Raw genomic sequence first — 6,101 nt, forward strand, 5'->3', positions numbered from 1 at the left:
AAAATGTAAACTGGGGAGGCTAGGGCCTGAGCAAATACTTTGAAACTCTTTTTCCCCTTGGTTTCCTCTTGGTTCTCCCCCTGAACTCTGAACTCTCCTTTTGTGGTTCATTTTCTCTGGCTTCTCTTTATACCCCAGCCTTTGAAACAAAGAGTGTGGGAGAGGAAGATTTGGGTTCATGATGCAGCACAGTCTCCAAATAGCTGCGTGTCATTAGGCAAACCAGGGAACCACCCAGAGCCTCATATCCTTCACGTCTGTTAAATGGAACTGCGAGTGGCCACCTTTCAGTCTCACTGGACTCTGCTAAGTGTAAGGGACTGCCCTGGAGAGTGACTTCCTGGAGGGCAAGGACATCATGACCTTGATCATGTTCCTTTCCAGTGCCTTGCACAGTGCCTGGCATACACAAGACACTCAGTAAATGCTTGCTAGATTAACAGTTGAATATAAAAATGCTATTCATTATGATTATTCATTCATTTATATCACAAGCCATATCATTTAGGTTCATGATGGTATCAGAGAAAACAAAAAACAATTCGTCTAGGTGAAGGGAGAACTAAATATTATAGGTGTGATAATTCACAAAGTAAAATGGCTAAGAGTTGCCACAGTTGCTCCAGGTTGTTTATTAACCACATCTCATTTGATTGGTTCAGTGGAACCTCTTTCCTCTTGATATATGTGACCTGTCTTCGATCTTTGTTTGTTGATGTCAATTACCCAGTTTAAGTCCTAACCTGCTAACATAGCATATCTATTTTCCACTTTTAGAGGAGTCATAAAAAGTTGATTCTGTTTTAAAATTTCAAACAAACAGAAAAAAGGCATTTGGGGGAAACAGAAGAGGGCTTCAATAAAACTATTTCCTCAGAGAGATAAGAGAAAGAGGAAGGGGGCAGTCTCCGACCTGGACTGCGCGCGCCCCCTCGCGGTTACCGTGGAGACCAGACGTCCGCTCTTCTTTTCCTCCGAGAAAAGAAACGGGAAGTGGCCGTGGGCCGTTCAATTCCGTGTAGTGGCCAAGGTACGCGCAGCCCAAGAACTATGGGATGGGCGTCCTGGGATTCCTGGGCGCAGGGTTGGGTCCGCCGCCCCAGGTTCTCTGTCGTCCGCCGCCCTGGGTCTCTGGGCTGTGCAGGAGGCCCCACGGCTGGATTTAGGAAGGCTATGTTGTTGGCGTCCTAGAGAGGAAGAGTCTGGAGGAATCAGCTGAGTCTGGGGCCTTTCGTCCCAGGCAAGGTGGTCCCAGGTCAGGCGATCGGGGTCCGGTTTGAACCCCAGCTCTGTGATCCCGAGCAGACTTCCCCTCACTGAGCCTCAGCTTCCCCATCTGTGAAGTGAGGATGATGACACCTACCCCATTGGAGCCAAGACTGCCAGGTAGCCTGACTGACATCCACGCAGTCTTGTGGGGTCTCAGGGACTAAGGGCTTGCAGGTGGGTACCAGTTCTCCACATACTGCTCCCTCCAAAGCCCGGGAAACCTTGCACCCTCAGCCCTCTGGGAGACTGGGGTCAGGGGTACAGTGACATTCTTTACTTTTAATGTCTTTATTAATACAGAAAACATACACTAATTTCTCACAATACCAAAATAAATTAGAATTTGGGCCGACTGCTTCTAACACTGTTTATTAAAATGGTATTTAGTTATTCCCTGCTCGAAATGATTCATGACACAAATTACTTCCACCATCACTTTATCTTTTTTTTTTTTTTATGTTTCATGGGATAATTTGACCTCTAACAAAATCCAATCCTTGTGTTAAGGATTTTTCTTATCTGGCTAGGTTATAGTTAGAGTGGGAAAATATATTTGCATTTCATCAACAGCTTATTTTAAGGTGATTTTATCTGTTTAATTCTCAGCTTTGTTCCAAAGAGGGAGAGGTGGTGACAGTCTCTTGCCCACTGATATGTGCCAGACAGAGTGCCAGGCATGGGGGCAGAGGTGAATCAGACGACAGCCACCTCTCACCACAAGGGATGACTGAAAGTGTAACTGGACTACAGGCAATCCTGGCCTTGGCAGGTGAGACCAAGTGTTGTATTGAGGGAGGGTTTCCCTAGCTTGTCTTCTGGTCACCTCCACAGGTGAGTTCTACTGTGGCTTGGAGGAAACTGTGATCCATGGAGGACATGTGGGGCCTGGTCCCCTCATTTTAGCTCAGCTTCCAGGATAGAGAGGTCCACTCCCTGCAGCCTTACAGCTATTCTGAAGGGTTGGGATAAAAAGAGGAGGTGGAGGCTGGGCGCAGTGGCTCATGCCTTTAATCCCAGCACTTTGGGAGGCTGAGGTGGGTGGATCACCTGGCGTCAGGAGTTCGAGACCAGCCTGGCCAACATGGTGAAACCCCGCCTCTACTAAAAATACAAAAAATTAGCCAGGCATGGTGGCGGGCACCTGTTATCCCAGTTGCTTGGGAGGCTGAGGCAGAAGGATCGCTTGAACTCGGGAGGTGGAGGTTGCAGTGAGCCGAGACCATGGCATTGCACTCCAGCCTGGGAAACAAGGGTGAAACTCCGTCTCAAACAAACAAACAACAACAAAAAAGGAGATGGGAGAAAGAATCAATGGGAAAGACCAGAATGCAGAGAACGTCACCAAATGCCAATTTACAACCTTAATTTCCTGACCAGATTTGACCCTTTGTTGTCTGTGGTTCTCCTCCCACTCACACATGTGCTGGTGGCCTTCCTTGAAGGGAAATAGGAGGGCCTCTCTGTCCCTGGTCCTGAGGGATGTCATTCTAAGCATGTTTTAGACTGGACGCTTAAGCCTTTTCCTTCTTGTGCCCTCCACACCGCTTCAGGAAAGCTTGTGCTCTCTCTGAGCCCCACAGCTTGTTTTCAGAGGCTGTCGGTTGCCAGATTCTGCAGTGAGCTGTGGAGAGGAGGGAATTCAATAGTGGGACTCTGCCTTCCCTGTCATGCAATCATATGGTGAAGAGAATAAAACCCAGGGAGAAACAGTTTCCTCTAACCAATGTTCTCCTTGAGGTTCTCCCTCTGTTGTAAGCTCTAAGTACTGCTCCTTTTCCTGGAGTCCAATTCCTGACTAAAGAAAGAGTACAGGCCAGGCGCGGTGGCTCACGCCTGTAATCCCAGCACTTTGGGAGGCCGAGGCAGGTGGATCATGAGGTCAGGAGATCGAGACTATCCTGGCTAACATCGTGAAACCCTGTCTCTATAAAAAATACAAAAAAAAAAAAAAAATTAGCCTGGTGTGGTGGCAGGCGCCTGTAGTCCCAACTCCTCAGGAGGCTGAGGCAGGAGAATGGCATGAACCCAGCAGGCGGAGCTTGCAGTGAGCCAAGTTTGCGCCACTGCACTCCAGCCTGGGTGACAGAGTGAGACTTCGTCTCAAAAACAAAAACAAAATCAAAACAAAAAAAAAAGAAAGAGTACAAATGGGCCAGGCGTGGTGGCTCACGTCTGTAATCCCAGCACTTTGGGAGGCCGAGGCAGGCAGATTACCTGAAGTTAGGAGTTCAAGACCAGCCTGGCCAACATGGTGAAACCACATCTCACTAAAAATTAGCCAGGTGCAGTGTTGCATGACTGTAATCCCAGCTACTTGGGAGGCTGAGGCAGGAGAATTGCTTGAACCTGGGAGGCAGAGGTTGCAGTGAGCCGAGATGGCTTCACTCATTCCAGCCTGGGTGACAGGGTGAGACTTCGTCTCAAACAAAAAAGAGTACAAATGGTCAACAAATACATAGGAGCATGATCTACCTCATTCGCAACCAGAGAAGCCAATTAAGATAGTGATAATATGATAGTGAGCAGTTTGACAATTTTAAATGTGCATAATCCAGCAATTCTGATTCTAGAAATGTATAAAATCATTGAATCAATGTGTCAAGATAAGTGTGTTGGGGTATTTTTGAATCACTGATTCTAACAGATGTCCCTTAGTATGGGGTTGTTTAATAAGTTATAAAGCATGTATAGACTGGAATGCCACATAGATTAAGGAACTGGTCGCCTCATTGTTTCCTCCCTGTTTCACCAAAACCCATGTGGTCCTGGCCTCATCTCAGGCCCTGCCACCCCTGACTCTCGTGGCCAAACGCTGGACATCCCTGTTGTGGGGGCTGAGAACAACCCAGGGACAGGTACCAAGAATGTGAGGAAGGGTAGGGAGGCACTGAACCAGCAGCTCCAAAGGAGTGATGTGCTTCCCGAGGTCTATTCACAGAAGGCTACTCCAGAACAGCCTTCTGTGGATCCTAGCTATTCTGGTGTCTGAAGAGGATATGGTAAACCTCACTGGGTCTGGCTGAATTCCTGAATTCCAGGCAATGAGGTTAGAAAAAATTCTGCCCAGCATCTGGGTCTTGAGGTGGATGCTGTCGTTTGGGGAACCCAGCACCTATTCTCCCTCTCCCTGGCAATAATGTCAGTGTTCCTTTGGGCAACCACTGTTTCATACTTCCAGCCCCTGAAGTTCAGGTGAGGCTGGCTCTACTCCTTGGTTCTAGATGTAGCTACTTCCAAGCAAATCCCCAGGACTTCTGCTAGCATTACTAAGACGAGTTCTCTTCCTCCACTTAAGCCCTCCAAGGACATGTGGGCAGGGTGGTGGGGTCACAAGCCACAAGGGAAAGTGCAGGAATCCTGTGTTAGTAGTGGCTGAGCTTAGGCCAGGCCAGACAAGGAGAGGGAGGGGATTCTGGCCCCTGGAAGGAGAGTCATATAGAGGAGGCTGCCATGTTGAATGGATGGAGATGACAATTTCTAAGGTTTCCTGAGGCAAAAAGACCAAGATAAGGCTGGGGTTGGGGGGAGATCTGTGCAGCAGGAGCCAGGTAGTAAAGACAGAGTAGAAGAGAAGGCCAGTATGGATTTTATTCTAAATGGCCTTTGCATAAAAGCCACCATAGAACAGTTTTATTTATTGATTTTATTTTTATTAATCCTCCTCTGAACACAGAACACATAATTTTACTGTTTTTTTTGTTGTTGGTGGTGGTGGTGGTAGGTTTGTTTGTTTGTTTGTTACTTTTTAGAGACAGCGTCTTACTCTGTCACTCAGGCTTCAGTGCGGTGGCAGGATCGTAGCTCACTGCTGCCTCTAACTCCTGAACTCAAGCGATCCTCTAGGATTGGCCACTGCACTCAGCCTAGAATTTTAATTAGAATAAGTCAGTAGTCTGATTTGTGTTTTTGGAAGATCACTTTGGATCCAGGGTGGAGAAATGTATCGGACACGGGGACAAAGTCAGAAGTAGAAAAAGCCCTTAGGAAGAGGAGGCGGTGTTCTTGAGGAAGGGGGTAGTGGAGAGGGACAAAGTGTGAGAGTTTAGGTGCTCAGATATAAGGCAAAGGGCTGGGAGGAGTGCGGTGAAACGCTGGATAGCTTGGGCTACTCCACTTCTCTGAGCCTCAGTTTCCTCTTCCAAACGGAAATAATATCCACTTCATGAGGGTATGTTTGACAAGTGTAGTAGCTTAGAGTATTGTTTTTAGTCAGGTCTAGATTTGGATCTCAGGTCTGGCAGGTAACAGCTGTGTGATCTTATGAGAGTCAGTTAATGATAGATTGTAGCCTTTATGGAGCACTTGTTATATTTCAACCAACAGAACTCTCCCCAGACTAGGATACTTATTCTAGCTTCCAGGGGGGTTGGGCGGGGGCAAGAGCGGGTGGTGGTAAGGAAGTACTGTGAAGACAGCAAGGCTTTTGTCCAAAGTCCTACTAGTAAATGCGGAGCCAGGATTTCTCTATCATGTTCCCCTAACTTTTCTGCGCCTAAAACTGGGTTAACAATAATACACTTCCCTGTGTGGTTGGGAGCATACAGAAAAGGGTGTGGCACATAGCAGGTGTTTATTAAATTATTATTATTACATTCTTTGTGTTTTCCTCAGGTTTTGCATAGAGTGAGCATAACTTGGACAAATCCTTTAGCTTAAAAAAAGATCTAAGTGAGGGGGAAAAAACTGCAGCTGCCAGAATCTCAGTGGGGACTTGGGGCGTGACCAGAGGGGCGTGGTCTACGGGGGCAGGGCCACGACTGGAGGGCCAGGCTGTGGGGGGTGGGGCCAGCACACGAGGACTGAGGACGGGGGCGGGGCCCGGAGGAAGGGGC

The 6,101-nt window shown here is 47.7% G+C and overlaps 1 protein-coding gene across 1 annotated transcript in view; it reads left to right on the forward strand.

The window, feature by feature from the left end:
• The first annotated feature begins 946 nt into the window (after positions 1–946).
• Positions 947–6,101, forward strand: part of IL17RD (interleukin 17 receptor D) — a 76,839-nt gene continuing 71,684 nt past the window's right edge. The window contains exons 1-2 of the mRNA XM_011947256.1: positions 947–1,030; positions 1,876–2,038. The gene's annotated coding sequence lies outside the window, so the exon portion shown is untranslated. The remainder of the gene's footprint in view (positions 1,031–1,875; positions 2,039–6,101) is intronic.

Source organism: Colobus angolensis, unplaced genomic scaffold, assembly GCF_000951035.1.
Source record: "Colobus angolensis palliatus isolate OR3802 unplaced genomic scaffold, Cang.pa_1.0 Scaffold26, whole genome shotgun sequence".
NCBI classification, from domain to species: domain Eukaryota; kingdom Metazoa; phylum Chordata; class Mammalia; order Primates; family Cercopithecidae; genus Colobus; species Colobus angolensis.